Genomic DNA, 25495 nt, shown 5'->3' with positions numbered 1-25495 from the left:
CTTGGTTTCAGACTCTGCACATTGCATTTTAAGACGTGTTTTCTGTGTTTGTTGCTTTTTCTTTATCGATAAGGCATGTCTACATTTTTTACACCATGTCAAGTATGTGGTGCCATACACCGTTCTTAGATGAACCTTGCCCTTTCATTCTGTACAATATGATGTAGGTTTGTTGTGGCCAAGGCTGTTTTACATTTGAGTGTGATTGTAGCACTTTGCTGTTTTGCCTCTGTCACCCAAGCTTGAAAGATTGCTACCCACTGCTGGTGGCATGACAGATGTGACATTTGCAATATATGGCCGCCATAAATATAATAAATAGAAGTTAATTCAAGAATAATGCCTTTGCATGATGGTGCAGCCATAAATTGTGGCTATAAGGTACCAGCGGTGCAGGTAGCAATGCTTGTGCAGAATGTAGTGCAGCTGTACTACTTTCAAACATCATTGTTCTTATCTGCATTTGTATGCACCAGAACACCGTGAATTCAAAGCGCGCCGCCATATTGATGAGCGCTCGTCGCGCCATCTATCCCAAGCGCCGCGAAGTAGCAGGTCTGGGCTGCCACGCCGGGAGATGCGACCCGGCGCATAAGCGAAACTTGGGCTTTTCAGCTGGGCGGAAGGCGTGTGTCGCGTTTTTTGTAACCTGTAATTTTCGCTGTCTCGATCCAATCAAACTTCAAGACATCATGCAAGTCCGCAACGGCCACACTGAGTGCTGTGCAGGCTGCAGAAGCGAATACATCGGGCAAGTACGCTATTACGTTTGTACAAACCGCGCGCTATATGCTAGAACACGTGTGAGCTGTAATATCTCCGCATTTTTGGCACGTAACCTGTGAAGAAATATACAGCACTGTGTTGGTGCCATATATTAATAAAGCACGCAGAACATTGTCCTCTGCACTTTCAGTTTGGTCTTGTTTGTCATGGTCACTACAGGGTTGGCCGCGTTTGGCAACCAACTGGCGAGGTCGTATGTCTGGGCTTATAGACTGCCTGATTAGCAGACGCCTGCCCTTCACCACCTGCACATTGAAAACAAAATATATGTTATAGTAAGAACGGCTGTAGTTCTTTCCCATGCCATCACTATTGCGAAGATATAAAGTCCTCTCAATATGAAAAATACACCAGGCAAATTGTATCGTGCAACCACTTAAGAGTACAACATTCAGAACACAAGCCTACAGCACTCGAACAAGCAGCATACGAAGCTAAACCTGCACTCAATGGAAAATGAGGAACTACAGTAGTTATAATGCTCAACTATATGTGCAGTCAAAGCCCGTATAACAGGGTGAGCATGACAGATGCAGGTGTTGTACAGCTGCTGCAAAAACCATGACAGGGCACATAAAATTACCATCCCTACTTTAAGCTGCATCATCAGGGACCCCTTCGTACAATACAACAACCGCACCTGCATTAAATTAGCCCCACCAACTGCAGCTACCTGGTATCAGACCTGTTTCGCCTGTGCGAGGCCATATCGGATTGTTGGCGCTCCCTTAGAAAAGAAAACAGTAAAATAAAAAAACTGGCGAGAACGAGCAAAATTTTGTTACAGAATACAACAATAACTAACCACCTTATTTTCCACGCTATATGAACGGAAAAATCTTGCGCTTTACCCCGCATAACAGCCCGCGCGCAGTTTAGAGCTCAGGCAGCTCAAATGAATTCGTCACGAATGACACCTGCAACACCGGCTCGTAAAGACAGGCGCGCTGCACGAGCACCTTCGGCGACGAGCAGTCGTCGTTTACGTTTTTGTGGACGCATGCTACGTGACGAGCAGACTTCGGTTTACTTTCATAGCAATAACGCTCACCAGCAGGGCAACATTCTATTGCCTACAACTTTTCGTTCACGCTTAATGGTCATGCCGTGCACCAGCTGCAAGTATCGCTAACCGCAAACTCAACTGTTCCGCTTAACCGTCGGGAGCTCTGCATGACTAAAAACACGAAAAGGCTTGTCTTTTTGTTATAGCCAAGGCGAAGCACCGGCACGGAATTCTGCTCTGTAGGCTTCTTGCCCAGAAAGTGCTCGGAGCAAACCTGCGTGTTACACATATTACGTTCGTAGGGCGCAAAGTTGAACGTGGCACCAAAATATACAGAGATCGAATACTCACTCGTGCATTTTCACTGGGTTGGTAGTTCTTCCTATTCACTGCAGCTATCCACCGGTGGCGCAGCTTGGCATTCTTCGTTGCGGATGGAAATCGGTGCAGGCTGAAAACACCGCACCGGCACGATTCCCTACGTGTGTTGTGCTCTTCGCAAACAGCGCTAAGCAACCTGCTCCTTTTGCGCTGGTTGTTTTGGCATCCAAACACGACGCAATGATGCCCAGATGACTTCTTGTACTTTGGATCCGCTTGAACGGGCAGATTTCCGCACTTTGGAGTCCTAGAGCTGACGCTCGCCATGTGTGCCGGTCGCCGGCGAACACACTTTGGCAGCCCAGTACAAGATGGCGCCGGTCGATCGGGCAACCCGGGTGCGAGAGTATGCGTTCGGTTAGTCTGGGTGCGAGGCTGTCGTGTTCGGGTCTATAGCTCCAGTTCTTGTGAACAACACACACGTGGTGGAAAAGGAGCTTGCACCTGCAGTTGGGGCCAATGAATAGCCAAATTTCTGCCTGTTTTCATGTTATTAGCATGTTAGTAAAGGCAGTCGTTTCTATAGTGACCTGTTTGCCCATTGTAGAAGCTGCTGCAGGGTGTCAGGATCTTGTACACATCTTCAGCTTTGCAGGGGACACAGCATCTGGCACACAGTTTGTCACAGGCCATGTCTTTGGGGCAAGTTGAGTTGACCCACTTGCAAAGGGAGAACCAAGCTTGTTGGATATGAAGTAAACCGCCTGTACACTCAGTGCCCTTCTTTCATTTTGTGTGACATATGTGGTTATAGTGACCCTTGTTTTATGCACTTGTCCGGCAGCAGTCTTTTGCATTTGAGACACTCGGCATAGCTTTCAGCAAACTGGACGGGAATAACACTGAAAAACCAGCAGATGTTAATCATTGCACTTATCATGCGAAGCTTCGTACAGTATGATGAGGGCGTAAATAATAATACAGTTTTGCTCTGAACAGCTTGGCCTTACCATGGTGAACGCACAGTTTGAGCGCGTGCATAGATTGGGGCGTTTTTCTTCTGAGAAACATCGGCCCATCATAGCACGATTAGCACTTTTTAAAGACAAGCGGAATATTGCCGCGAATCTTTGCAGTGCTTGCTCACTCTTCAAGTCTGCCGCCACGCCGCTTTATCGCTTTGTTTGTGACGCAGGACGCGCCCAGATTTATCCCGATAGAGCTCGCTATCAGCTTTAAATTGAGCGCAGACGACAGCGGCGGGCCATGGGCGGGCATTCTGTTCGACGACCGCCGAGCACGCTGGTCGCCTCGCCGCTGCCGGATAATTCAGGGCATTGTGGGCGCAAGTCAGCCCAATAAACAGTCTTCTTTCGACGAACTTTTGTCTGTCCTCATCGCCCCTGCGACTGCCGTCACCACTACGTGACAATATCCTTACACTTGTGCACAAGCTAAAAGGTTCTGAGTATTCCATACGTGAAGATTTTACTTTGTCCGCAAGGCAAGCAAGGAAAAAATTAATTGAATTTGCCAAAACAAGAAAACAGCCTTTCAAACTTACAATAGATAAGGTTCGTATTAATGACACCACTTATGTTTACGACCGCGCTACCGACACAGTTGTGCCGCCAATCCTGTAGCTAAAGAAGGCAACATTTGCTGGTATAGCTAAGAAATCGCAATCTTCCTTAACGTCAACGCTGTCGTTATCTTACACGAACATTCGCAGCCTACTAAACAAGCGCGATGCATTGAGTGCTTATTTGGAAGATGGCGATCCCGATATCGTAGCTTTAACTGATACTTGGTTGCGCACAGACATCACTAATGAAGAACTTCTTTCCAACAGTAACAAATACAACATTTACAGGCGTGACCGTAGTGGGAAGAGGGGTGGTGGTGTCCTGATTGCTATAGAAACCTGCATTTCGTCCTTTCTCGTACACACCAATTCCCCAGCTGAAATAGTTTGGGTCGCGTGCGCAACAGCCTCTGCCCGCGTCCTAGTGGGCACATGTTATCGGCCGCCCGACGCTGACCACTCGTTTCTCTATGTACTGCGTGAAAGCATTACACGTGCTACTCAACAATGTTCCACTGCTCTTCTTTATCTCCTGGGAGACTTTAATTTTCCACTCATTGATTAGCCAAATCTGTCATCATCATGCCGCTCCTCTGCAGAATTTATTAGCTTAACACTAGATTACAATCTAACCCAGACAGTCGATCAACACACCCGTGGTCCCAACATCCTAGATTTAGTATTGTTACGTTTCGCCTCCGACGTGCGGTATAGCCGGCGCGGATGCAACGGACTCCGGGGCTTCGTTCACAGCGGCGGACATTTTGGCCAGTTCAGCGCTGTCCCAACGCCTCCTGCTAAGCGCGTCCAGGCATGTTTCAATGCCACATGTCTTCGTGTGTGCATGTTGGTGCTCACGCTTGTCAAAGCGCGGCAGCCGGGGAGAGGAGCTCCCCAACTGTGAAGCGAGGAGGTCTGATCGGCGCCGGCCCGGCGGATACGTCACTTCTTGTCACAACGTGTCCGTGCGCCGCCGTCACGTGCGCCTCTTCCGAGCCGTTTCTTCTTGCCCTCGACTCCGAGAGTCGAGGGCAAGAAGAATTTGGCAGCAGTGACAGCATCGACTGTGCATCTGCTAAACGGTTCCTGCTTCACATTGCAGATTTGCCGCCTACGAAAGCCCGAAAACAGTATCAGCATCGCTGGCGAACCGGCCTACGATAAAGGTGATGAACGACTGAGCTGGGCAACTGCGCAAAGCCGGATCATTCCTATTCAAACGGCGCTGGACACCAGGACCTCGTGACCAACTTACAGCTTATAAAGACGGCAATGCTGCGGAGAGACATCACATATCCAGCTTTCCTGGACACGTACCAACTAGCGCCCCAAGCGGCCCCGGCACGAAGCTAGCGCGTTTTCAATGGAACGAGCGGGTTTTTCGCGCATAACAAAAGCTGCAGGTCGATTATCCAAAAACGCAGGCGACAGACGTGTTCTGGAAGACAATCCACACGATCCAAATGCAGTGATCACGTTATGGCACGTAAGAATTTTGTTCCCACAGCGGTTAAAGGTTTAGCAATGGAAGCCTATGGAAACGACGAAAATTTGTACTCGATTTTCGAGGCACGAACGGTGCCTGTAATTAACCTACGACGTCTATCGTAATACGCAGTGCAGCGTATGTAGTCCGGAGACTCAGCTTTCGATTGATGCCTATCTCGACTCTCCACACATGGCGCAACACTGTTCCCAAAAGCGTTTTTTGTAACACTGTCGTGAAAATTCACGTGGTATCTATAAAAAGATGTTCGTACCACAGCGCAAACCCTTGGAAGCCGTGGCTGAGCGGTAGAATTGCGCGCACCTTTAGTCACGCTTCGCGGTGCCCGCGGTTCGATTCTCGCGTCGTACTTTTTTTTCCGCATAGGGCGTAGTTTTGTAGTCTCTCACTAGATGGCAGAAACACGAAACCCAACATTTGCTTTCGGTTCTGGTTTTTCAGCGGCGCAGTTTTTTTTTTACAGCCGCATAGGACTTAGTTTTATAGTCTGCCACCAGATGGAAGAAACAGAAAACTCATGATTTGCTTTCGGTTCTGGTTTTCCAGTCGTTCTCTTGAAATATTACGTTTTCTATTTTTCCTTCCTAAAACACAGCAATGTCGTGTTCATTTGTTAAGTCATCGCATTTATGAAGGTTTTATTCATTGCACATCATAACTAGAAGCTTGCACAAAGCTTTGTGCTATGCAAAAAAAAAACTTTCGTGCTTTGTAGCGTGGAACCTGGGAGAACAAAATGGCCATTCTTTTTGCGTCCTTCTGGAAGGTGCGTTTTCTTCGACTTTCCCCTGTCCTTAATGGCACATACTCCGAGCGAATCAGGTTTACCTGGGCCACAATGCCACCCGGTGGCCAGTGCCATTCCTATGCAACATTCGTGCGGAACAAAGTGTCTGCTAAGCTGAGTCGCTGCCCGAACGTTAATTATTTCTAAAGATTTATCCAATTAAGACATGCACCAAATAGGAGAAGATGTGCAGCGTGTGGATTAATAGCTACTGGTAATGTGTTCCCTACAGCCAAGTGGTATGAATCCGTAGGTGTGGCCGTAAAAAAACAATTTCAATAAATGTCCCTTGCTGTGTCTGCCCCGGTCGCTCTACAGAGAAGCTAGCTTGGCTAGCCGTCAGTATTTAGGATCAAAATATGGCGTCGCTCGTTCGGTGCAGTTGCTTTTAATGCGAAGCATTCTTTGGTGAGTGCCCCAATGATCTGGTAGCAAAATCGTGCGAAATCGTGTCTGTAACGCCAAAAAACTTGACGCATTTCCCATATGAATACGTAGGTCTTTATAAAAAGGGGTGGGGCGGCCAACTTGAAATTGGAAGTGGCGTCAGCATAAATTTGGCCGTGATACAGGGATTGGTCCAGTTGAATGTGGTAGTGATATGGGAGTGGCCCAGCCTAAATTTGGGGTGAAATGGTAGTGAGTCAAGCTGAATGTGAGGCTGATATGGGGGTGGCTAAACCTAAATTTGAGGTGATATAGGGATGGGTAAGCCTAAGTTTGGGGGAATATGGGGGGTGGGCCATCCTGGATTTGGAGAGGATACGGGGGTGGGAGAACCTAAATTTGGGAGGGATATGGGGGGTGGGCCACCCTAACCATGGGGCTGAGATGGGGCTGGGCGAAGCTGAATCGGGGGTGATACGGGGGTGGGCTAACCTAAATGTGGGAGTGATTTGCGGTGGGCCATCCTAAATTTGAGGTGATAGAGGGGTGGGCTAGGCTAAGTTTGGGGCTGATATGGGGGTGGGCGAACCTGGGTTTGGGGATGATATGGGGGTGGGCCAACCTAAATTTGGGGCTGACATGTGGACGGGCTAACCTAACCGTGGGGGTGATGCGCGGCTGGGCCAAGCTGAATTGGAGGGTAAAATATGGGTGGACTAACCTTAGTTGGTGGGCGATTTGCGGTGGGCAATCCTAAATTTGAGGTGATCGAGGGGTGGGCCAGCGTTAGTTTGGGGCTGATATGGGGATGGGCCAACCTAGATTTCCGGGTGGTATTGGAGTGGGCCAATCTAAATCTGGTGGTGTTGTGGAGGCGGGCCAATCTATATTTGGGGGTGATATGGGATTGGTCCTACCTAAATGTGGGAGCAATCTCGGGGTCGGCCAATTTGAATTTGGGGGTGATATAGGGGTGGGCCAACCTAAATGTTGGGGTGCGTCGGCTCGAAATTTGGAGGACGATTTATGGAAATTCGTCTGTGGACCAACTTGAAAATTAGGGGTGGACCAATTGAAATTCGGGGTTGAGCCAACTTGAAGTTTAAGACTGGGCAAAAAGAAAATCGGGCGTGGCCGACTTTAAACTTGAGGGTGGGCCAATTTAAATTTGAGGGTTTGCCAACTTGAAATTTGGGGGTGGGCCTACTTAATGTTTGGGGTGGGCCAATTGAAATTTGGGGGCCTGTTTACGAATAGTTAGACAACACCAGTGGTGTTTCTGCATATTTTTCATCATCGCAAAGTACGTACATCAATAATTGTTACCTATATCCCTCAAGGTGAGCTACCACTCGAGCCTTCCCAGCCCACTGAGCTAATGATGTCATGGGAGTGCTCTCATCGTGACGACTGCGACGTTCAATGTGGAGATCCACAAAAACAAATCGCAGACCGAGCTGAACATTTTCACACCAATGACATCGCTAACACTACTCGCTCGTGCTAGACGCAACACAAGCTTACAACGATCATAAGTCAACTTTCAATCGCACGCTAGTCGACACGTTCTCAGTGCAGAATTTCGTCAATCATCTGAATAGAAGCCATGCCGGATGTTTTACTGTTATGTTGGGCCGTTTTTCACGAAAGCCTTCTCCCACAAAGACAATACATTTTTGAGATTGACGAGGCAAGCTAGTACATAACTCATACGAAGCAAACGTATAAAGGGTTATAGTGATTTCTCAAAAAAATATGTTAGGTAAATAAGATTTCAGATGGTATTATTTCGACCGGGCATGACAACGATTTCTTCCCACCTGTCACAGTGCTTTCACCGAAAACCTAATCATTTTTCTCAAACGCGTTGCCCCAATACTACATGTGCTGAATGTACAAAAGTGCGGTGCGTGGTCACAGCTTCAAAGCCAGTCTATTTTGTGTACTGTTGTTGATATTGTAGTAATGTGGAGTTTTTCTCTTCATAAGAGCACAAAAAGAACAAAAAATATATTACAGATAGTAGCTGAGTGCAAAGCACATTGGAAGATCTGAAACCAGCAATTATTTTTAATTTGCGGGTTGGTCTTCTCTGCTGGTAGATCGCTGTCCGATCACTTCAACGCATTTTGTTTGCATTTTGCAAAAACAGATACTACCATTTCATTGCGAGGACCATTATGCCATTCACACGCACAATAAGGACACCAGATAATTGACACTATCAGTTTATAAACTGATATTGTTTTGCTAATTTCAGTGTAGCGTGGTGTCTGCGAACGGAGTATTTTCTTAGTATCAGTTCAGTGTTAGCAGTGAGAAGCAGTTTGGTCTATCATCTCCGTGAGGCCATACTAGCCATTGTAGCGCTTTACTCTAGGCCAAGTGCTAAAAACTTGGTGTGGTTCGTCCTTTCCGCAGGTCGTCCATCCATTCTGTTATGGTGGCCATCAACGTTGCGTCCGTCAGGCCTCCTCCTCATTTTAGCTTCACCATCGCGAGAGTGGGCAGAGAAAGGAAGCTTTCTTCACAATCAGCGCCAGCGGGGTTCCACCACTCGTAACTGCTGCAATTTGCATTAAGTGGCTGGGCATGCTAACTACATCCTTAGTTTCACAATGGCTAGCGCGCGCAGAAAAACTAGAGCTGTGGTCGCTATCACTACCACGAACCCATGTCAATGCAGATGTAAGTACGTGGAGGGGCTGGACATGCTAACTTCTGCGCTACGACCTGCCGCCGCCACCTCTGATTTTCTATGCATACCTGCGTCTTGTTTCTATCGCACACGCATGCAGGACAAACGCGGATAAGTAATTGGATTAGATTGGGAAAACGTTTATTGAGCCTGCAGTAAAGCGCGAAGGCGCGCCTCGGACGTGGCCTACGTCGTCATCGTGGCGGTGTTAGGAATGGCCGTACGGGGTGGCAACGCGAAGTGCCAGCTTTCAGCACGCAGCACGTGTTCCAATCCCACCAGACGGGGCGCACTTCAGAGAACTGCGGATGACCAGCAGCCACGTGGCGCGCGGTCAACTCAGGAATGTGGTACTCGGCTGCGCCACCCGAGACAAAGCAGAGTTCTACGAAGTCCTCTGACGTCGGCTCCGGAACCTTTTCCCCTGTGCGTGTGTGCGGCACGTGTTTGTGAGCCCTCCGCCAGAAGGGCTGCTCCACGGGGACATCGAACGGTGACGTCGATGACGTCGAACTATGACGTCGAGCGGAGAGCTTATAAGCAGCGTTTACCGGCTGCTAGAGCGTGCTCGTCGTCGGGAGCTGAGTGCTCGTTGTCATGATAGAAATGTACTAGTGAGCTGTGTGCTCGTAAGCTGTTTGCTGTATGATAGTCTTGCGGGCTCCATATGGGAGTCGCGCTAAAGTGCCAATGTATCTTGCTTAATATGTTAATATGTAAATAAATCCTGCTCGCGTAGTCCTGTCGCCACAAGGTCCTCCCTACAGCTACGACTGCCAACTCTTGCAGCGGGTGCTCTGCGAGGATCCCCGCTCGCCGTTGCCGGCTCTCCAGGCTCCTGCCTAGCCATCGCCTCGATGACCTGCTGGACGGCCTGTAGTTGTTTTTCTTGGTCTTCGCTCCACGTTGCTTCCTCAAGCTGCGGTGGTATATGTCCTGAGTTAGCTTGGCTTGGATCTTTGGAGCAATCCCATAGCATGTGCTCAAATGTGGCCTTCTCCCTGCAGCGCGCTCTGCACTTGTCATGGGGGTGCGATTCTGGGTACATCCTATGCAATAGCGCCGGGCTTGGAAGTGTTCTCGTTTGTAGTTACCTGAACAGCACGGTCTGCGACCTGTCGAGCCCTTTGCAGGGCGGCGGGAGAAGTCTACGGGCCAGCCGAAAGCCTTGGTCAGTTCGTCATAGGTGGTCATCCGGTCTTTGGCGCTGAAACACAGAGGGCAGCCATTGCCTTGGGCGCGGTCGGTTAATCCTCGCGCTCGGGCGTGTGCCGTTTCGTTGCGATGGGCATGCTTCTCCGACGCTTGTCCTGCGTGCTCCGGGAACCAATTGATTCGAGTCCTCTTGTCGCGGTATGCCTGTCGGAGCAGGACGCGTGCCGACGTTGGGGCAATTCTTCCTTTGGCGTAGTTCCTCACCGCCTGTCTGGAGTCGCTGAGGATCATGTGGCATTCTCGGGCTACGATGGCCAGGGCGATGGCTATTTCTTCTGCTTCCTCCACTTGCTTGCTCGATGTGCTGGCAGTCGCCCGCACGGAGTCGACCACCGCGATCGCGAAGCAGTTGCGGCCGGCCTATTCGGCTGCATCCACGTATCTGGCACCGGTGTCTTCCGCGTGCAGGTCCGTCAGTGCCTTGGCTATAGCGCGTCTTCTGCCTTCGTTGAATTCCGGGTGCATGTTCTTCGGCAAGGGGTCAACCCGCACGTTTCATCGTACGTGGTCGGGGACGGGGCATTTTGGTCCCTGCTGTTCGTGATAACCGATGCCTAGACTGCACAGGATCTTTCTGCCGGCCTTTGTTGATGACAATCTTTCCAACTGAGCGGCTCCTTGCGCTTCGGCGATCTCGTCGAGCGTGTTGTGTTTGCCCAGCTGGAGGAGACGTTTCGTGTTGGTAGTTTCAGGTAGACCGAGGGGTGTCTTGTAAGCCCTCCGGATTAGAATGTCTAGCTTGTTCTTTTCGCTTTTCACCCACTTGTGGAATGCTGCCACGTACACTGGCAGAGTACGAAGGAGTGTATAAGCCTGATGAAGTTTTCCTCCTTCATGACTCCCTTCTTGGTGGTAACGCGCTTGAGCAGTCTGCTTGCATTGGACGCCTTACCCACGATGCGGGTGATGGTGTCTTCGTTCCTGCCGAGCACTTCGATCGTCATGCCCAGGACTCGGATCTTGCTGACCGTCGGTATTGTGTTACCATCCCTGGTGCTGATCTTGATCTTCTCGTGTTTCCTTTGCTTCTTGATTCTGTGCGTTTTGATCGGTTGGTAAAGCAGGAGCTCCAACTTACTTGGGGAGCAACGCAGTCCCGTACCTTCCAAGCTTTCTTAGATCGTGTCGACTGCCGTCTGTGGCGTGGATTTTGTGCGGGCATTACTGCCCCCGTCCACCCACAGCGTAATGTCGACCGCGTATATCGTGTGCTTCAGTCCTTCAAGCTGGCATAGTCTTTTGGCAACTTGAATCATAACAAGATTAAATAGCATGGGTGAGATCACGGAGCCTTGGGAAGTGCCCTGGCTCCCTAATGTCTTCTCGTCCGTCTTCAGGTCGCCGGGTCTGAGCTGCGCCATCTGCCGGTGAGGAAGCCTTTCAATATTCGTACGACCTCTCGCCTAGGTTTAGATGCGATACCTGCGCGAGGATGGCAGAGTGCGTAACTTTGTCGAAGGCGCTTTCTACGTGGAGCCCGAGGACGGCTTTGGTGTCCCTGGTTTCGCCGTCGATGACCTGATGTTTGATAAGTAAAAAATATCAGTGCCCTCCCACTCTGTGAAGAAAGATGACCAGCAAAGCCGTGTATGTGGGCCCCTTAATGGCGAACTGCACCTCCGCCGTATGTCGGCACCGCGTAGCACTGTCTTCGGGATCGGCCCACGTATGGGGAGTGCTTAATGCGTGCTTCACCTCCGCCGCTGGTCGGCCTGGCATGGCGTTACATTCGGGATCAGCCCACGTATGGGGAGAGCTGAACGCTTGCTGCACCTCTGCTGCGGGTCAGGCCGGTATTACGCTATCTTCGGGATATTGCTCTATACGCGGACGCGATAGTGGGGAAAGTAGCCCTTAAGAGGAACCTTTAGCTCTGGTGGTCCTATATAAATACATGTAAAAGGAGAACTCGTTTTTCTCCACAACCACTGCATCAAATTTTACAAGGTTTGTTGCACTTAAAAGAAATACTTAAAATCTAGTGACTGTTGGTTTAGAATTTTTTATTTTGGTGATCATTTGTTTATATAAAATTGGCAAAAATAACAAATTTTCAGAAAACGAAACCACGTTTACAACTCTGTCTTTCGGCAATCAAAACTGATATCACAATTCTGAACAATGCATCTAACAGCACATCTAAAGCGGACAAAATTGATATATTACGCATGAATCTAAAAAAATTTAGTAATGTGGAACTACAGCTTTTCCACAACCCTTGTTCACAACGTAACGACTTCACGTAAGATATAAATCGGCATATTGGATTTGTCCGCTTTGAATTGTCTAAAGGATTCTGTTTACATAACCGCGATATCAGTTCTTGATGCGGAGTTATTAATTTGTAAACTTCGTGCTTCTGTATTTTTCGCACTTTCGAATTTTTGAAAATCTTTTACCAGAATTCAAGCCCTAAATAGAAATTCCGCTTCTAATAGTCACTAGAATTTACCTTTCTCTCCGGAATCCAGCAAAATTTATTAAAATCGGCCCAGGGGTTATCTCAGAAAATCGTTTCGGCATTTTACATTTATGTGAATAGGCCACGTCGGAGTTGGACCCGAGTTAAAGCATACTCTTAACGACTTCGCTGTAAAAAAAAGTAATAAAAGAAAAAAATCGCCTCAGCCGTCAATATCGCCGCCGCAGATTTTGTCATGATGGCACCGCCACCATCGGCACGGCTGCCTGAGCAGCTACCAAGCTGTTCACTTTCGTTATCTTCCTTCCCTCGGCGGCAGTGCACTGTCTTGATGCCGACGACACGCTAAATCTGCACCATCATTCCGTCATGCATCGCTTCTGTGACCAAGCAAGCTTTCGGCGGCACACGTTCACAGCCGTATTGACACTAAAACTTTAAAATGCTTGCCTTCGAGAAAGCAGCGTGAATAAAAATGGAACGCGACTACGTGACCATGGGGAACATGTTCACAGGGCCATACTATTGATGACAGCATCACAAAAGGCTAGATGTGGTCAGGTTGACTTTACAGGTTTGGAAGGAATGACTGACGGGCTAGTTGCTTCATTATCACATAAAGAACAGCACTTAATGTTAGCGCAGTTTGTGTGTGGTTCCCCCTGTGTGCGTCCCGTCGTGAAGTGCTGTTCTTTCTTTGACTTTACAGATGTTCTTTTTCTGCGTCAGTTAAGTCTTCCAAGAGTGTTTACTTGGAAAATTTTTGTTCGCATTGCTCTTACAGAAACACATTTAGTCGAAATTTGTTCGCTTGGCTGCTTAATCTCGAGGACGGGCTCCAAACTGCTCATTTTCTTTAACCACGTAAAAACGAGTACTGAAATTTTAATTAACGTAGCTTTGTTAATTACGCAAACAACTTCTCAACTTACTCCGCATCTAGAGGTTACCAATCTGAACACTTGAATGATAAAATGATGTTAACATTGTTTGCATCGTTCGAATAGTTTTGTTTCGTGCAGTTAAAAGCAGCCGGCATATTGATGGTGCTGTAGACTTCTTATAAAGTAAGTGTGAAAGTTTGGACATGTTATCTTGGCCCAAATCAACTTCATGAGCTTAAGCACATGACCCAACCTTGCACCTCTGTCTTTACAACCGATTCTCATACATTATACAAGAAGCACCTCCGCGCTACGGTACATCCCACAAGGTGTGCGAGAACATTGTGCGCGCTCCCGATTAGGTTTCTGAGCGTTGGTGGCATCAGACTCGGATTCCTGGCATCATAAGGAATAAAAACAGCTTCCTGGAGGAAAGCATTGGGTACATTTTCGGCACTTTGTAACATATGGATCAGCACGGATATGTACTTTAGAACGAAAAGTACTGAAATATTAGGGTGAGGGTGTCGCTGCATGTATTTTGGCTGTGTAATGTGAAGATCTAAAGAAAAAATGCTTTGATTTTGTGAAAATAATGCTGACATGAAATATGAGCTCCGACACAGTACCCGTGGTAGAACTAGCCCCTGGAATACAGGGCTACATTAAACCACGATATGCTGGTTTGATAAATACCAGTAATTGTAAAGTGGTTCGCTCTTGAGTTTCCTGTATGTCAATCGGCGCCGCTGTGCAGTGTTGGGGGCCCTTTTTATACCACCAGCACTATGTTTCAGCTAATATTGAAAGCAACTGTGTTCTTTCTTTTAAGGGGGGGGGGGAGCTTTTTTTAGCGTCTAACCACAGTTCCAAAGTTATCAGCTCAAGGTGCGCCTGCATGTGTTTCTAATATCCAGTATGTTGGCACGAATTCAATAGCAAAAGAGCGCTATCTTATCACATTGCGCGCGTGAAGCGTATACTGGCGTACATTCTCCATCACATTTCCCGACCCGAGATTGCGCTGCGATGTACGAGCATTCCAATCTGACGAACCGACGCCTTGATTCGTAGATCAGAATCAGAGGAAGAACTTTGCGCGCAGCCATCGGTATCTTTGAGTGTTATTTTCTTTTCCAGCGCAAGCTCATCTTATAATGAGTAACATTCGTGACTGACTCTTTTGGAAGTGTTTTGTTCTTGACATTACTACAACGTGAGAGTATAGAGGTGCTCCATCTTTATTGAGAGAATACTGGGAAATGGACTAGGCCTTTTCTTGCGTATGCGTTTACACATTTACCGCACCAATTTATTTTCCATAACTTACGTTTTAATTTAGGGGGCTGTAAAGCACAGCAACCTTTTACTAACAGGATGTTTTAATAACACAGACAATTTAAATGCTTATTAGTCGGCTTTCACTTCATGGTAAGGAATTTCAATAAAGATCTACTCACGATAATTAAAAGCCTATCCGTTTGACAACGTTTCATCTGAGTTCCCCTTTGCAAGGTGATACAGACTCGCAGATTGTTCGTATTGGGCACCCTCGACATATGTCCAACCGCCAAACAAAGGGTTATTCCGAATGTTTCATTTCAGGAAGGCGTGTTACCCTCCTGTCTTTCATTCCCGTTCGCAAACACGCATAAGACGAAAGTGCTGCATGAAGAGCGTCGTTAGTCCAAGCCAACTAGCTACCGTAACTCACCTCGCCTATATCGCTGTCATTTAGGCTTAGATAAGAAATATTATTATTTTAGACCGACGCATCACGAATCCAAAAAGAGCAGCGCGCGACCAGCCCAGCTAGGTTTCTTTCATTTCGTACATCGTCGTAGAGGCTAATAGTAGCTCACGAAGCAGAGCACTGAGTGTGGATATGGCAGAGAAGGTGTTCTATATAATGTCTCGTCACCCACCGAAAATTGCCCGCCCTGCTACTGGCCATTCCTAGAAAATTGTATATGTGACGCCCAACCATTTGGAACACAGCAACTTTGTTTTGCGATGGGAGAGTCCAGGTGAGAGACAGTGTGGTTATGGAGATAAAGACACGCTATTTTCTGCAGTAACTTAGGCATGCATGGATGAATGCCTTTATTTATTGAGAAAAAGGAGGAGCAAGCCTCAGTGGAAGCACGTCTCAGCAGACTGGGAAAGAAGCGGGGGACAAAGAGGAAAAGCTGGGGCCTGGGTGGCAGGCGAAGTCGCAGCTTAGAGGCGAGAGAATATAAGCAAGAGTTGGCGAAACCAGTTGAATTCCAGTGTAGATGTGTGATGTGCCCAGTAAATGATTGGAGTCACCGCCCAGCATCTGTACTTTGCGGCAGTATAAGCTCCCACCGTTCTTGGTAACAAACCTTTACTGAAAACCAATCTTCGCAATTATTCATCAGCCATGCCTAGCCACGTATTCCTTAGTGGCAGGGTCTGTGGATTACATCTACGCTGTCCCGACAAGTTACGACCATAACGTGGCGCTTGCGGTTACTGATGCCATACTCGTGACTCTTACTATACTACTACTATACTGCGCGAATACTATAAACATGGGTTTACTGCACAAGTTAGTGAACAGACATTTTAGAACCGCGTTTTTCACCTTACTTACGCCCAACTCAAGCACCATTGTAGCATGTTACGGTGTGAGTCCCTTCAAGACAGAGACGCGAACGCAAACATAAGAACGTGTTAGAAGACAGGGTCTTGGGCCTCGTGCCAAACATATCCAAGCCAACAATATGTTAACAATCATGCCGTCGTTTCTATGAAAAGAGGGTGTGTATTTAAACTTCTGGAGTGACAGTCCAATCCGCCACCTACGGGAGCGCGTGAAGCCGCCGGGGGCCACATTGTTAGAGGAAAAGGAGCGCGGCCACAGTACGTGGCTGCGGTATACGCGCGACGCAACCTGTGCTTGCGGTTCTGCGATGAAAAAATAAAATTAAACCCCTTTAGGAAGTACATCAGTCCGGCATTTTGTGTTGCAGTTGTCAAAAATAAAATGTCATGGTGGTGGGTGCCTTGTGTTCTGTGTGCAATATTGTTACGAGGAGTTGCGAAGAAATGGCTTTATTTACAGGAGAATTGGACGATGGTCGTAGCGTGATCGCAGCGCAGCCCGGCCTCTCTAACTCCTCGTTTTCTTCGTCCTCTCTTTCTTCTCTTATTGTCCGTGCCTTTCGTATCTGTTACATTTCCCCGCAAGCAGACGAAGCCCGTGGGGCGAGTCAGGATGTACAAGCAAGGTAGAAAGGCTTCAGGCGAGCAATATGAGTCAGCTGAGTTCTGCTTGATCGCCAACCATTGCACGGGAGGCGAGCTATGACGTAAATGAGTTCGCTCAGGCGGTCCACAACTACAAATGGGCCTGAATATTGTGACAAGAACTTTTGGCGCAATCCACGCTTGCGTTGCGGTGTCCAAAGGAGGAATAAGTCACCTTTTTGCAGCGATACTTGTACGTGACGGTCGTTGTATCGCTCTTTCGAATGACTTTGCGAGGCCAGAGTATGAAGACGAGCTATTCGACGCGCTTCTTCGGCGAGACACAAAGCTTTCGATACAGAATCATCACTGTGCAGAACGAAGGGTAAGAAAGTGTCCAGAGGGCTTCGCGGTAACCTTGCATACAGGAGATAAAATGGGCTATAGTTCGTGGTTTCGTGCTTCGCAATGTTGTATGCATAAGTGATGAAGGGCAGCACGTCGTCCCAGTTCTTATGATTGGAGGAGACGTACATAGCAAGCATGTTAGTCAGCCTTCTGTTTGTCCTTTCAACGAGGCCATTGGTCTGTGGATGATACGGCGTGGAATGACGGAACTGTGAAGTGCACAAACGAAGTAACTCTTCAATGGCATCAGCCGTGAACTGGCGACCACGGCCGCTGATGATGACACGTGGTGGGCCATGACGAAGGACCACGGAACGGAGCAGGAAGGCCGCCACGCAAGCAGCGTTAGAAGACGGTATGGCTGCAGTTTCTGCATACCGTGTAAGATGGTCTACGCAGACAATTATCCAGCGGTACCTGTTGTTAGATGACGGGAATGGACCCAAAAGGTCAATGCCTACTTGCTCGAACGGCGTACTGGGCGGTGTCAATGGCCGAAGGGGACCCGGGGCTGCGGTGGTCGGTCGCTTGTGACGTTGGCACGTTTCACAACTAGCGACATAGCGCTTGGTTGTTTCGTACATCTTGGGCCAGTAAAAGCGCTCCTGCGTGCGGTGCAGCGTTCGTACGAAGCCGAAATGGCCGGATATCCCATCGTCATGCATGACGCGTAGAACGTCGGAGCGGAGACTCTCGGGGACAAGAAGCAGAAAACGCGCTCTATGCCCGGAGTAATTAGTTTTGTACAGCAATTTATCACGGACCGTAAAGCGACCGCTGCCTTTAGAAGTACGGGCGGCGACAAAAAGCGGATCAAGGGTAACATCAGCCCGTTGTTCTCGCTGAAAGTCTGCCGCGTCAGGGAACGTAGGAGTAACAGCAGCGAGACAGTCGTCAAAATTCTCAGCATCGCAGTCGGTAGTCGCAAGAGAGGCAGTCTGCGTCAGCGTGACGACGGCCACTCTTGTACGATACCACAAAGTTGTATTCCTGGAGGCACAGCGCCTAACGTGCGAGGCGACCAGAGGGATCACGCAAACCGACCAGCCAGCATAAAGAATGATGGTCGTTGATAATCTTGAATGGTCTACCGTAAAGATAGCATCGAAACTTTTGTACGGCGAAAACGGCTGCCAGGCATTCCTGTTCCGTAACCGTATAATTGCGTTCATATTTGCTCAGACAACGCCTGGCATATGCGACAACATGTTCTGCGCCGCTGTGACGTTGTACAAGCACCGCTCCCATCCCGATTCCACTCGCATCAGTGTGAACTTCAGTCGGGCAAGATGGATCGAAGTGACGCAAGAGGAGTGCTGACGTTAGTATAAACTTCAGTTGAGAGAATGATGCGTCACACTCTGGTGTCCAATTGAAGGATGCATTTTGTCGCAAAATACTTGTCAACGGGTAAACGATGTCGGCAAACCAGGGAAGAAAACGACGAAAATACGAACATTGGCCAATGAATGAGCGGAGTTCTCGTGCTGACTGCAGTGGCTTGAAGGAGCTCACTGCTTCAATCTTACCAGCATAGGGTCTGACGCCATCCTTGTCGACTAAGTGTCCCAGGACGAGTGTTTGACGTTCGCCGAACCGACACTTTTTTGAGTTAAGGACCAGCCCAGCTTTCTCAATGCAGTCGAGAGCGAGGCTGAGGCGTTCGTTATGTTCTTCAAACGTGCGGCCAAAGATTACAACATCATCGAGGTAACACATGCATATCTCCCACTTTAGACCACGCAGTACTGTGTCCATGAATCTTTCAAAGGTGGCAGGAGCATTGCGAAAGACAAAAGGCACAACATTAAATTCGAATAGGCCATCTGGAGTCACGAAAGCGATCTTTTCCTTGTCGGCAGGGTCCATAGGTATTTGGCAGTACCCCGATCGCAAATCAAGTGTTGAGAAGTAAGAAGCAGCGTGTAAGCAATCAATGACGTCATCGATTCGCGGTATTGGATAGACATCCTTCTTCGTCACTGCGTTTAGATGTCTGTAATCCACGCAGAATCTCCAGGAACCATCTTTTTTTCGGACCACGATTACTGAGGCTGCCCATGGACTAGATGACTCTTGAACGACACCTTTGTTCATCATCCCCTTGACTTGCTCGGCAATAACTTTGCGCTCGGACGATGACACTCGGTAGGGTTTCTGACGGATGGGGTTTGCTGAGCCGGTATCTATTCTGTGACGAGCGCGGACGACGGTAAATGAAGGGGTGCATCTCCATGCGTGAAGTCGAATGCGGCCTCATGGCTTGCAAGGACTTGTACCAGTGCTTGCCGTTCCGATGTACCGAGAGCCTTGCTGATCATGCGAAGCATTAGGTCTTCAGAATGGCGATTATCGCAAGGAAAGCAAGCTGTAGAGACGTCCGTAGTTAGTGCCGCTATTGAACTACATGCGGCTTCATCGAAAAGAGCGATTTTCATACCGCGAGGAAGGACAACCGGCGTGGCGGAACAGTTCAGCGCCCACAATGTGGCGACTCCTTTCGTCATTCACACGACAGAGAAGGGCACAAGTATATTTTTTTAGCACAGTTTATGGGGAGAGGCCTAACTACAAGGTCAACACAATCAGCATCAACAGTAGTTGTAGAAACACGAACGGGCGTCAGGCACCACGATGGTACAATCACTTCATCAAGAACACTGAGTGTGTCTGTGTCCCCGTCTTCACCACCCAAGCTTTGTTCGGAATGTGCTGATATAAATAACTTGTTCAATGAGATTTCACCATAACCACCGTCCACGGAAGCGCCGCACTGTTCAAGAAAATCGATACCAAGAATAACGTCGTGCAAACAACGAGAAAGAACAAGGAATTCCGACACAAACACTTGCCCAGCCAACAAAGCACTCACAGCACAAACACCAAGGCGATGAAGCCACCCGCCGCCTACTCCACGAAAGGTAATACCGTCGTTCCAAGAAAAAACTTTGCGGCCTAGCCGGTTTTTGAAAGTGAGGCTCATCACAGACACAGTCGCCCCAGTATCAACTAACGCCATGGTCGGTATTCCGTCAATCGAGACATTCACTGTGTTTTTGAACATCACAACAGGCAGAGGTATTTCTTGCAAAGACCGTCCGGTGACCACACATCCACTGGCCGCGGATGCTAGTTTCCCGGGGGCGGTGAGGAAGAACGGCGCTGAGGGGACGGAGAGCGACGGGGACGGCTATTTGGTGGCGTCAAACTCCGCTCAGATGTTGGCGAATCGCTGCGTCTGGTCTCGTGTGAGAAGTGATCTCTTGGAAGCAAATCGGTCGTCCGCAGGTCATATGAAGTACGGGTTCTGGGTAGCGAGAACATCGATGGTGTCCTACGTGATTGACGGGCTTGGCGACAATACCGAACTATATGGCCGGTGTAACCTCAGTTGTAGCACACGGGAGGGTCGCGGTTCACAGCGTCTTCCTTGAAACGAATGGTAGACGGCTGCGGGCGGCGAGAAAGTTCGTGGTCATGTGGATGACGTGTCTCTGCTGCTTGCTGAAATCCGTTATATCTTTCATAAGTCGCGTCGTTGTAGTAGGGTTGGTGCTGTTCTTGTCGTGGCCTGACAGAAGTCGCAGGGCCTCGGGGGTAAAAATGCGGCTGCTCTCGTTGTGGCCGAGCGTCATAAGTAGGGCCTCTGTCGTAGAGACGTGACTGCTGTCGGGGCGCGAGTTCATAATCCTCAGTGCCCCTTGCCGCAGGATACGGGGAGAAGGATGCCACGTTTGGCTCAAAATCTGGTGGTAGGCGGAAGCTATGAGTGCCTGGATGTGTCACTTGCGCGTGCAGGCTGAGTTCTTCCCGAGCTATTTGTCGGATCGTTGATTCAAGATCAAGGGGCTGGTTGCTGTCCACGCTTGCAACTGTCGTTACATTGGCTAGCCTGCCAAACTTCGGCGTTATGCGCCTGGTCTTTAGTTGCTCGAAAGTACGACAGTGCCGAATGATGTCAGCGGCGGAAGCCAGGCTGTCTTTTGCAATTAGGAAATTGTAAACATCTTTGGCAATTCCTTTTAGGATGTGCCCGACTTTGTCTTCCTCGGACATTCCTGAGTCCACCATCCTACACAGCTTTATTACTGCCTCAATGTAGGTCGTGCAGGTTTCGCCTGGTACTTGCGCACGTCGCAGTAGCGTCTGTTCTGCCCTTTTCTTTTTCGTCGCGGAGTCGCCAAATCGCTCTTTGATTTCCGAAACAAATCTTCCCCATATTGTGAATGTTTCCTCGTGGTTGTCGAACCACACCAACGCAGTATCCGTTAGAAAGAACACGACGTTCGAAAGCTGAGAAGCGCTGTTCCACCTGTTGGCGGCACTCACCCGGTGATAATGGATGAGCCATTCCCCGACGTCTTCGTCCGATCTTCCGGCGAAGGGAAGCGCATCTCTCAGTTGCAGAACAGAACTTGTCGGGGCAGCAGTTGGAATGGGCCGTTGTTCTTCTGCGTCGTGGGACATGTCCAGCTCCGGTGAATTCGGTGGGAGTCCAGCAAGGCGATGGCTCCGTCGAAGAACTTGTGGTTCAGCCTCCGTCTTCGGGTGTCGATTACGCATCACCTTTCACCACAACTGTTACGAGAAGCTGCGAAGAAATGGTTTTATTTACAGGAGAATTGGACGATGATGGTAGCGTGATCGTAGCGCAGCCCGGCCTCTCTAACTCCTAGTTTTCTTCGCCCTCTCTTTCTTCTCTTCTTGTGCGTGCCTTTCGTATCTGTTACAATATGTTGCGAGAACTGAAAAACAGTCGCTTCCTGTTTTCTTCATTCAGTAACCTGCCGCGTGCATCGGCACTGTGATGCCCTTTCGTCGATACGTGGTGCCGGCCCGTACTGACACAACGACATGACCTCGAAATGTAGTATCCTTATGCCATTTCTTGAAAAGATCACTATTTGTGTAAATCAGCGTTTTTGGTTGAAACCAAGAAAACAAGAAAAAATATTCAAGCGGTAGGTATAATTTTTGTCCGGCATTTGAGTTCTAGCTGAAAAGAGTCGGTGAAAGCAAATTTACAATAAAGCTAAGGCGACCCACAATCTGCACACAACCGCATGCTTACATGCGCTCCAATGAGAATAACCTGCCAAAGTTAAGGTCATGTGTCAGCTGGCCGCTCAAGCAATCTTTACTTTTTTTTTCGTTTCTGCATCCATTCTGCCTGCGTCTGCGGCAAAAACGTGAAGTGGGAGGGTGGTGGTGGTGATGGTGGTGGTGAATTGTAGCAGCAGGCGGGTTTAGCTTGGCGAAGAAGTCCGGCAATTGCTCCAGGCAGATTTAAAAAAATTATGGGGTTTTACGTGCCAAAACAACTTTCTGATTATGAGGCACGCCGTAGTGAGGGACTCCGGAAATTTAGACCACCTGGGGTTCTTTAACGTGCACCTAAATCTAAGTACACGGGTGTTTTCGCATTTCGCCTCCACCGAAATGCGGCCGCCGTGGCCGGGATTCGATCCTGCGACCTCGTGCTCAGCAGCCCAACACCACAGCCACTGAGCAACCACGGCGGGTCCAGGCAGATAGATAAACAGAAATTGGTGGAGGCAGGTGGTAGCGTAATGGTTAGCGTGCCCATTTCCCAAATGCAAGATGGAGCATTTGGGAGATGGGCTCGAATCTCGGTGGTTTGTTTGTGAAGACAGCTTTCTGTGCTCTCTGGTGACTGCGAAGCTCAGAATGACGCGGCATCCTGACGACAACGGTCGCCGTCAACGTAACAGAATAAGCGGGCGTGCAAGGTCACGCCTAAAGCCGAAAGCACATTCAGAGGAAATACACTATACTCGTGCCGACAAAAAAAAACGTGATGAGTAACGAGTGGTGTTGTTGAGCGAGGCTGTAGATGGATAATGTCACCATAGACAGGACAACGCTCCAATCCCGGTGCTCAGCGGAAATATACGTCGACAGTGTGTCAACTAGCGTGTAATTGATACTTCATTAAGGTCGTTGCGTGTTTGTGTTGTGTCTAGCAGGAGCGAGTAGCGTAAGAGATGACACTGGGGATCACGTCAGCATTTCATTCAGCGTTTATTTCTGAGAAAAAGAGTTGAAGGCGCCCGTTTATTTGCATCACAATGGCAGGCGTAATCAGGCAAACATTGACAGCATTTCATTAGAGAGTGCCTGTCTACTCTGTGGAGATTACGCACGACAATGACAACAAACGCAGAAAGCTTTGCTTACATCGATTCGCACATACATAGGATTCGCATAATTTTTTCACTCATTGAATACAGTGCATTCTTCGGTGTCATTCTTCGACAGATGTTACCGATTTTCGCGCAATGAGGATTGGAACAAATTGTCTCACCTTGCGGCTGTCACCTTCCTCCTACTGCCAACATTCCTTCCCCTCCGTAGTTGCTTAGCTTTTATTGGGTTCGGCTGCTAATCACGAGGTCTCGAGATCGAATCCCAACCACGGCAGCGGTATTTCAATGGGTGTGAAATGCGAAAACCCGCGTACTTAGGGTTAGGCACACGTTAAAAAATCCCAAGTGGTCTAAATTATTCTCGAATCGTCCACTACGGCGTGCCTCCTAATGAAATCGTGGTTTTGGCAAGTAAACGAGGGTTGCAATGTGGGCTTGTTGTAATGCATCTTCAAAGGGAGTATGGTAGCGCGATTCAAAGACAGGACAAGAGAAGACACAAAGGGGCACACACAGTGCTGTGTGTGTCCCTTTGTGTCTTCTCTTGTCCAGTCTTTGAATCGCGCTACCATACTCCCTTTGAATTTGGCAAGTAAAACCTCACAATGTGTTATGTAACAATCGTTAAGGATGTCCTGGGCAGTCACACAACTTTTGAATACAATTAAGCGTCAGGAGTTGTGCGCGAGGTCTTTGAGTATGTGGATAGCCTTTATGGCGTTCGATAGCTGCTAGTCTACATTGCGGCTATATAATAAAGGCGGAACGGCAACATGGTAGAGAATGTGGAGAACACACAAATCCCGCATATATTACTGCACAATAATTTTAAATATCGTTCTTGCTTCACGCACGTGGATAACCGCCATAGGAGACTACTTTGGAAACTAACCGCAAGTACTGTATATGTCGTACCCAATGGTGTACCTGGCCTGGTGGCCGGTAAATGGAGACGTAATATTGCGAACAGCTTCGCCTATAGCATGCTAACGGACGACGACACAAACTGAAGTGACTAGTGCAAGAGTGGACAGGGAACACTAAAGACGCTACAAGGACAAGCGCCCAGTTGGATGTTTGCGCTTATCCTTGTCGCCTCTAGTGTCCCGTGTCCACTCTTGCGCTAGTCACTTTAACATGGAATACCAACGAGCCCGGTCTCACACCCTGCGACGACACAGAGACAGTTTGCTCAACTCTTGTATCGTGACTTTTGTGTTAAGGTGAAAAACCAACTTATCCATGTATATGTATTTATGCTTAAGCACATCTAGATTTGCAGCTGCGGCGGTGGCCCATGAGTGCGCATTGCAATGTCGCTAGTGAAATAATTGTGTGAACCTTAACGAATTCGATAGTGGAAAATCAAAATCCGTCCACGACGGCATCTCTAGTAGACGCTGTGCGATGTTCGGACGTTAACAATGTGTGCCGACTGAAGAAAGGCTGCCCCGAAGTACTTCTGACGATTAGGCTAGCTTCTTTACTCCGTAGAATGAAAAAAAAGAAAAAGAAAAGGAAAAGGAAAAAAGAAAAAAAAAGAACCGCATCAAAAGCCCAGAATCAACCATTGTTCGTCGCGACTAAACGCTCTTAGGATGACGAGTAATTTCTAGGCGACGAGCGAATACGCTTGATCAAGACCACTGATAACACCGGCGGGACAAGCATTGTGGCGAAGTTCAATGCGCAGGGATAGCTTTTATTTTTTTATTTTTTGGTTGACGTCATCACGTGTCACCGCGGGAACTTTGAAAAGTTTAAGGTTAGTACGCCACGTGGTGGCACTCACGCGAACTAAACCCTCATGTCCAGAAAAGCTGGATACGTTTGGCAGCAGTGACAGTATCGACTGTGCATCTGCTAAACGGTTCCTGCTTCACATTGCAGGTTAGTATTCTTTTCTTTTACCTCTTTAAACTACTCCTGAAGTTTTGCTGTCACTGCTGCCACAGTGTACCGCAGTGTGTCTCTATGGTGTTTACCTGGTTGTGTTAAGGTTTGCAAGTGTGCCTCGTTAACTGTAGAAATGGCTTCTAGCAAGACTGACGCTCTGTCGGATATTGCTAAGGCCTTGGTTGAAAAGGCGCCAGCTAGCATTAAAGAAGT

The sequence above is a fragment of the Dermacentor variabilis genome, chromosome 3 (genome assembly GCF_050947875.1).
Source record: "Dermacentor variabilis isolate Ectoservices chromosome 3, ASM5094787v1, whole genome shotgun sequence".
NCBI lineage: Eukaryota > Metazoa > Arthropoda > Arachnida > Ixodida > Ixodidae > Dermacentor > Dermacentor variabilis.
This window is presented reverse-complemented; position numbering follows the sequence as displayed.